This window comes from Nuphar pumila, chromosome 2 (assembly GCF_984573655.1).
Source record: "Nuphar pumila chromosome 2, dmNupPumi1.hap1.1, whole genome shotgun sequence".
Taxonomy (NCBI): Eukaryota; Viridiplantae; Streptophyta; class Magnoliopsida; order Nymphaeales; family Nymphaeaceae; genus Nuphar; species Nuphar pumila.
The window spans coordinates 38,018,290-38,027,881 of record NC_143250.1 but is presented as its reverse complement, the minus strand read 5'-3'; positions in this window follow the sequence as shown (position 1 = coordinate 38,027,881).

Sequence of the window (9,592 nt, the reverse complement as noted above, 5' to 3'; positions counted from 1 at the left end):
TCTATGGACAATCAGTGACTTCCCTGCATATGGTATGTTATCTAGTTGGAGCACACATGGGAGGTTGGCTTGTCCGTACTGCATGGAGGATTCCAAAGCTTTTAAATTGAGGCATGGAAGGAAGCCTTGCTGGTTTGATTGCCATCGTCGATTTCTACCCAGCGATCATCCGTTTCGACGTCAAAAGAATGCATTTAAAGCAGGCACAACTGAAACGGAAGGTCCATCCTCAAGATTGTCTGGCATAGAGATTCTAAAAAGATTGCGATACTTTCTAGATGTATTAACAGATGCCCGCAGTGCTACACCCTTCCGTGGATTTGGGAAGGATCACAATTGGACGAAAAAATCTATTTTTTGGGAACTACCGTATTGGCCGACCCTATTGATACGACATAATTTGGATGTGATGCATGTAGAGAAAAATGTGTTTGATAATGTGTTCAATACAATAATGAATATTAAAGGAAAAATGAAGGATAATCCGAAGGTCCGTATGGATTTAAAATTAATATATAAAAGAGCAGAATTGGAACTCAAAGAGTATAATGGCAAAGTACTGAAACCAAAGGCGAAGTACGTGCTCGGACCTGATAAAATAAAACATGTATGTCAATGGTTGAGACAACTGAGATTTCCAGATGGATATGTCTCTAACATTACTCGGGCTGTGAAGATTGATGATGGACAGTTATATGGGTTGAAGAGCCATGATTGTCATATCTTTATGCAACGATTGATACCCCTAGCATTCCATGATATGTTAGACAAACCTATATGGGGGGTATTGTCTGAGTTGAGCGGATTTTTCAGAACATTGTGCGCATCGGAGGTCGTTGTATCAGATGTAAAGAATCTCGAGGACTCTGTCATCACCACTGTTTGTCTGTTAGAAAAGATATTTCCGCCAGCATTTTTCGATGTTATGGAACATTTGATCATACATCTGCCATATGAACTAAGGGTTGGTGGCCCTGTGCAATATCGATGGATGTACCCATTTGAAAGGTATATGTTTTTTTATATTTGTCTCTTTAATGAAAGATATTTAAAATTTGAAATGTATATTCTTGTCAGATGCATGTTCGACCTAAAAAAAAAAGGTTCGTAATAAAGCAAGAGTAGAAGGCTCTATTTGTGAGGCGTACACTTTAGAAGAGATTTCAAATTTCTCATCTATGTACTTCGAACCTCATATTCCAACACGTTACACATGCCCACCCCGTAACGATGATGGAGAACAAGTAACTGTAGCTGACAAGCTGTCGATATTTCAACCACTTGGGCATGCATTTGGTAGTTGCCGATCAAGGCTATTGACAGATCGAGAGAAAGATGCAGCACACATCTATATTCTTTTTAATTGCTCAGCGATCGACCCATACATCGAGTAAGTATATATATATGCAACTCAATTATAAATCCTTTTATGTTCTATATGTGGATACATGGCTCGGTAATATAAGTATTTGTGGTTTGCAGACGATTTGATCTAGAGTTGCAAAATGAAGTTTCACATCTCACTGATGCAGAAGTACAAAAAGAACGTGAAACTAAGTTTGTGGAGTGGTTGAAACAGTTGGTAAAGAAGCTAACATAAATTTTGTACCTATAAACAACACTAAGTTACTTAATTGATCGTGATCACAATCATTGTTTATGTTTGTGCGTAGGTTCGCAATGGTGATGTTAAAGATCAAGGAATATGTGATTTAGAAAATGGTCCGACCAAAGTTGTGCAATGCTACAACGGGTATATCGTAAATGGTTATCGATTCCATACAAAAGACTACGGTATAAACAAATCAACGATAAATAGTGGCGTGTGTGTCAAGGGTAGCAGCTACGGTGAAAATGAACATGATTACTACGGTGTTATAGAGGAAATAATGGAGTTGACTTACTTAGGCATGAATAACAGGGTTACGATATTCAAGTGTCATTGGTTTGATCCAACTGCAACAAGACTCGACAAAGCTTCAGGCATTGTGGAGGTGAATCATAAATCCAGGTTTGGAACATATGAACCATTCATATTAGCCTCGCAAGCTCAACAAGTTTATTATACTTCATATCCGAGTATAAAAAAGTCAGATAGAAATGAATGGTGGGCAGTTTGCAAGGTGAAATCCAAACTATACCCCGAGTATGATCAGTTACAGGAAGATGAGTTAGCTGAAGACAGTGATTACTATCAATCAGATGATGTCTATGACTTCGCTTATGGTCACGATGTTGTGCATGATATGCATGTCATATCTCCATTGGCCGATGAAACATTCATATAGGAATGTGATCCAAATGATGTACCAAGTGGATGGGCAAACAATGAAGAAGAAGAAGAAGAAGAAAGTCAAACTAGTGACGAGGAAGAATTCTCAAGCTAGTGAGCAAAATCTTATACTACAAACCTCTATTTAAATGCATTGTAATACTTGATGTGAGTTGTATTGCAATACTTGGTGTGAATGATTAAAAATTTTATTTGAATGTATTGTAATACTTGATACAAATGATTCGAATGCATTGTAATACTTGATGTGAATGATTTCAATTATCTGAATGTATTATAATTTATGCAATTAACGAATGATTTGAATTAGTGCAATACTTGATGTCAATGATTTGAATTATTTGAATGCATTGCAATGCTTGATGTGAATGAATTGAATGCATTGTAATACTTGATGTGAATTATTTGAATGTATTGTATGACATATGTTATTTGTTAGAATATGGTTCATGGAGGTTATAGTGGTCGCTCATCCAGTAGCAGCCAGGCTCAGCCTTCATCTTCACGGGCTCCTGTGATAGGTATATCATATAACTAATTAGATGCTTGATTAGTTCAAATGCACATTCTGAGAATTTCTAATGTATTTTTTTACAGATGATGTTGCGTCTGTACACGACCCACCTACACCAGTTGATCACACAAGTCAACAACCAACACAGGAAACAGGGTCTTCTCAGGCTGGCACAAGAAGACTCATTCGAATAGTGTATATCGATAATCGACCGTAAGTATTTTGTTTTCAATTATTGCATATCTTTTAAATATTTTATATTGATATTTACTGTGTAACAATTCATGTGCAGCACGAGGTTTGAGCCACAAGAAGTAGTATGGGAGATTAGAAATTCACTTCTTCAACATCTACCAGGACCAGTTCCTCAATGGAAAGAGTACCCAAAGGAGGTGTTAGACAGATTGTGGTCCTCATTCATGGTATACAGTTGTTCCTCATAGTTAATGTGTTTCATATTTAATTTATTTAAGCAATGCCTACTAACTTTCTAAAAATATTTATAGGCTTCAAATCGCTTCGCAACTACGGTGGAAGAAAATGATGCAAGGAAGGTGTGGCAGAAGGTGGCTGCCAATCGATTTGCAGACATGCTGCACACTATGAAGACTGCAGCAAAAAAAGCATTTGGCATAGTAGATGATCCATTACTGTGGAAGGGCCATGGCCCTATTACTATCTGGAGAGATTACTGGGATGAAATGTCGATAAGTGGGCGGGAGATGCATTTAGAAATCGCTCTGCGAAGGCTGCACAAAATCGATCGAAGATGCTCGAAGCCCATCTACACACAGGTGGATCTAAGACATTTGGGAGCCACCTGAAGAAAATGGTAAATCATCAATATATAATATTAATTTTATAAGTATTGTTGCAAACTTGTGTACTAAATCTTTTGTTATTTAACTTCGCAGGAAGCAGAAAAAGGAGTCAGTGTACCATATAAGGATGTGTTTGTTGAAACACATAAACGGAAGACCACGGGAGTCTTTGTATCAGAGAAGGCGAGAACAACAACGGTATGTATTTATTCTATTAATAATCATTGCAATATATATGCAAGTTATCATAATGTTATCATTAATTATTAATGAATACTTTAAACATTATTTTGTAGGAGGCATATGAGCAACATATGATAGAGCGATATGGCGATGACGCTACTCAGCATCCATCATTTGATCCTGCAGCATGGGTGACTGCAGCAGGTGAACCCAAAAAAAGGTCGCGTGTTCGGGTTTGGGAGTAATATGAACACTTCACCAGTTATTGCTTCTTCCAGTTACAACTCATTGACTTCTTGCGCCGACATAAGCACCAAGCAGCAAACTATTCTTTTCGGTGATGATGCACGCCAGATCGTTACAAAATCACTGAATAACTACTTTCATGACATCGTCGTCCCCTTTCTTCGAAATGAGATCAACAATTTTGTTCTGAATAGGGGATCTTCGATTCCAGGTCCCTCTCAGGTATAATCACATATTCAGTTTTTTGACTGCCTTAGAGCACATATGAGCATGCTATAATAACATATAGAGTTTTTTTATTGCATTAGAGCACATATGAGCATGCTATAATCACATATAAAGTTTTTTTGTCTGCCTTAGAGCACATATGAGCATGCTATAATCACATATAAAGTTGCTTTGCCTGCCTTAGAGCACATATGAGCATGCTATATTCACATATTCAATTTTTTGACTGCCTTAGCACACATACGAGCATGATCGAATCACATATATAGTTTTTTGCCTGCCTTAAAGCACATCTGAGCATGGTAGAATCACATATAGAGTTTTTTTAGATGCCTTAGAACACATATGAACATGCTATAATGACATATTCAATTTTTTGACTGCCTTAGCACACATATGAGCATGATAGAATCATATATATATATATATATATAACTTTTTGTCTGCCTTAGAGCACATATGAGCATGATAGAATCACATATAAAGTTTTTTTGACTGCATTAGAACACATATGAGCATGCTATAATCACATATTCAGTTTTTTGACTGCCTAAGAACACATATGAGCATATTATAATCACATATTCAGTTTTTTGACTGCCTTAGCACACAAATGAGCATGCTATAATAACATATAGAGTTTTTTAACTGCCTTAGAACACATATGAACATGTTATATATCATTTATGATAGAATCACATATAAAATTTTTGGCTTTGCCTGCCTTAGAGCATATATGAGCATGCTATATTCACATATTCAATTTTTTTACTGCCTTAGCACACATACGAGCATGATCGAATCACATATATAGTTTTTTGTCTGCCTTAAAGCACATCTGAGCATGGTAGAATCACATATAGAGTTTTTTTAGATGCCTTAGAACACATATGAACATGCTATAATCACATATTCAATTTTTTGACTGCCTTAGCACACATATGAGCATGATAGAATCACATATAGAGTTTTTTTATTGCCTTAGATCACACATGAGCACATGATAGAATCACATATAGTGTGTAATTTATTTCATTATATTTTGTTTATCAATACTGACTGTTCTTTTCTTGTGTAGGCTGCTAGCGATAATCAGGGTAGTGGAGCTGAAGGGACAGATAAAGACAATGAACAAGAAGACGCACAAAATCTTGGCGATTATTAGAGGACTGTGTTGAAGAAGTTCTATTTTTTTTATTTTTCCTAATTGTAATTGTTGAATTGTAAATAATTAAACTTCTTAATTTTAAGGTGGAACGATTAATTGTTGTAGATTCTTGTTATATGAATTTTTTTGTGTGGTTTGTTTTTTATTTACAGGAAATATAAATTGTACAGGAAATAGAAATTATACAGTTCTCGGTAATTAATTTTCAAATAAATTTTTTTCGTGTTTGCGACGGATTAGCGACGGAACCATCCATCGCTATTCATATTAATCTAGCAACGGCATAGCGACGAAAGTAAATCCATCGCCAAGCCGTGGTCGCCGTTTAGTACCGACGGATTGGCGACGGAATATAGCGCTCGTTATTCCGTCGCAATTAGCGACGGACCTGGCGACAGAATAATTCCGTCGCCAGTTAGCGTCAAAATATTTGCGACATAAGCATATTGTCGCCTCGTTGTCGCTAATCCGTCGCTAACCATGTTAGCGACGGATTAGCGACGGAATGTGGTCGTCGCTAATCTACTGCTTTGTTGTAGTGGATGTGCTTTGTCTACGGATGAAAGCTTGTTGAAAATAGCAAATCAGAGCCAAGCGGTCGAAATATTGCATGCCAAAACTTGCCCGTGAAGCAAGCATCACGATCGCTCATAATGCTATTTTGTATGCCCTAGTGTTTCACCACATGCTTTACGAACAACTCTGCAGTCTTCTTTGTAGGGCACTCCTTCGAAGCTGGGATGAAGGTGACATACTTTGAAAAATGATCCACCACAACTAGGATGAAATTGAGGCCCTCTACCTTTGGCAGACTAACAATAAAGTCCATAGAGATGCTATCCCAAGGACGTTCTGAAATTGGTAGAGGCTCAAGGAGACCCACAACCTTCTGGTTTGTCCTCTTATCTTGTTGACAGATGAGGCATGTTCGCACATACCCCTCCACGCCGTCCCTCATCTGCGACCAATAGTAACCACGCTCAAGGAGTGCTAAGGTCCGCTCTTGACCAGGATGGCCGACCCATAGTGTATCATGGCACTCTTTAAGCAATTCTTGGCGGAGGCTTCTCCATCGCGGCACGAAGATGCGTCCCCCTTTTGTCATGAGGAGACCATCATGTAGTCAAAATCGCTAAGTGTTCCCTGCTTGCGCCAGAGAAACAAGGTGTTGTGCTGTCGGATCCTGCTACATATCTTCGTGGATGCGGCTCAACAATGTTCCCTCCAAATGCACTTCAGAAGGCTTCGCACGCGCAACTGCCAATTTTGCCTTGTGGCTCAAGGCACCTGCCACAACATTGGTTTTTCCAACCTTGTACTCTAAGGCAAAGTCAAACTCGCCGAAAACATCTGCCATCGATCTTGTTTAGGCGTCAACTTCTTTTATGTATGAAAATAGCTCGTGGCCACATTGTCCGTCTTGACGACGAACTCGGCACCCAGAAGATAGTGCAGCCAAGTCTTGAGGCAATACACGATAGCTGTCATCTCATGTTCATGCACCGTGTAACGCCTCTCTACATCCTTTAGCTTACGACTCTCATATGCAATCGGATGACCATCTTGCATAATAATTGTGCCAATGGCAAAGTCTGAGGCATCCGTGTGGACTTCGAAGGGTCTCGAATGATCAGGCAGTCGCAGTATTGATTCTCTCACTAAGGATTTTTTCAAGTTGTCGAAAGCATCTTGGCACACTCCTGTCCAAAGCCATACCCGATTCTTCTTTAGCAAATTGGTGAGGGGTGTATCAATGAGGTAATAGCCTTCGATGAAACGTCGATAGTAGTTTGTCAAACCAAGAAATGACTGCAATTCTGACACTTTATAAGGCAGAACCCATTCTTGGATGACTCTTATTTTTTGTTCATCCATGCGCAGCACATCACACCCCACAACGTGGCTAAGGAAGCCGATCTCCTCCTGCTCGAAGAGACACTTCTCTCGCTTAACATAAAGGTCATTCTCCTTCATCATCTGAACACTGTTCACAAGTGCTCGACATGTTCCTCCATGTTACTGCTATAGATCACGATATCATCCAAGTAGACTACCATGAACTTGTCTAAGTACGGGTAGAAAATCTGATTCATTAGGGTCGTGAACATAGTTGGAGCATTCATCAACCCGAATGACATTACTAAGAACTTGTAAGCACCATAGCGGGTGACACAAGTTGTCTTCGGCTCATCGCCATCTTCAATTCTCACTTGCCAATAACTCGATCTCAAGTCTAGCTTTGAAAAGACTCGAGCACTACCCAACTGTTCGAACAAGTCTGTTATTAAGGGCAATGGGTACTTGTTCTTTACCGTGACCTTGTTCAAAGCACGATAATCCACACATAACCGTTTAGAGCCATCATGTTTTATCTGAAAAAGGACTGAGGTGCCAAATGGGGCTTTCGATGGACAAACAATGTCTGCATCCAACATCTCGTCTAACTGCCCGCGCAACTCCTTCAGCTCAGTTGACCCCATACGATATAAAACTATTACGAGAGACTTCACTCCTGAGGTCAACTCAATCTTGTGGTCGACCTCACATCTTGGCGGAAGATGCTTCGACAATTTTGGAGGCATCAACCTCCAAAACTCCTCTAATAGTGGGGCTAGGGTCGACGACACTGCTGCTTCTACCTTCTATTTTTCTGCGCACACTTCAACTAAGAATGTCTACTCTCCATGCTGGACACCCTTCTTCAGCTGCATTGTTGATAGCACTGAAGACTTGCCTTTCTGCGTAAGGCACTGCACTGTGTAGGACAGGTCTGACCCCATGATCGTCAACGTGTTAAACTTTGACAGCATCAGAACATTCTGGTTTCGCAGAAACTACATACCCAAAATCACCTTGAAATCGTTCAGAGGCACCACAGAGAAACTGACCTTACCGACCTAACTCCCTACTTGAATAGCCATATCTCTTACTTCACCAAGGATGGGCTTGACCTCAGAGTTTACCATTTTAATGGTCCTCTGCTTTGGCCCAGGCTTCAAGCCTAACCGCTCTGCCTCTTCCCGCGAGACAAAGTTGTGTGTGGCCCCAGAGTCTATCATTGCTGAAGTAGACTTTTCATTCATAATGACTTTCAAGTACATAAGTTCCTTACTGACCTGCATGTTCTTAGCCGCGTAACTTCTAGCTGCATTAATCGATTGCATGCCCCCCATCCTTGGTTGCATCGTCTCAGTGTCACTACATTTAGTATCGTTGCATTCTTTCTATGCAGCATTGGTTTGCCTGTCGTCCTTTACAAGGCGCTTTGGGCACTGCCTGACGATATATCTATCACCACAGAATCAGCATGTCATAACCGCACCCTTGTTGCTATTATTATGATTTGTGAAGTTCTGTTTCTTTTCGAATTGATGGCATGTTAATGCCTCACCTTTATCATCGCGCCGCTCGTCCTTCTTGCCTCCGTGGTCAGACTTCTTCCCAACTTTGGTTGATGAAGTGAAAGGCTTGTATTGAGTGTCAACTAAGCGCTCGGCCGCCACATATGCATCTTCCAAAATACGGGGGTTGCTCCTTTCCATTTTAAACGGTGCCCATGACTGAAGTTCCACAATGAACCAGTTGAGCTTGTCGTCTTCTGGCATGTTAGGTATCTTCAGCATAAGCTTCTGGAATGTTCTGACATAGTCTTGCAATAAACCAGAGTGTTTGAGCTCATGAACCATTCGGTACGCCTGCCTCTGCGCGTTTCTTGGCATGAAATAGTTGCATAACTCTATTTTGAAGTCGCCAAAGGTGTCTATCACTCATTGACCCCTCTCCATGTCGCTGCGCTTCCGCCTCCTCCAAGCGATAACATCTCCATCAAGTAAGGCTACTGCAGCCTTAATCCTCAGATCCTCAATTATCATATTCTGGATATCCAAGTAGTCTATTACTTGGAACAAGAAGTTCTTAATGACCTTGCTATCACGAGGACCATTGAATTTTGTGGGTCTTTGACACATCAATTCTTAATGACCTCTCACCATTTCTACCATTTAGGGTCACCGTCTGCTGCAATGTACGGTTCTTCAACTGAAGCTCCCCTACTTCAGTCTGCAAGTTGGCCATTATAGTCGTCAACGAAGTGACCTGTTCCATTAGTAAGTTTACCTGCTCTTGCAGGCTCGCCACCA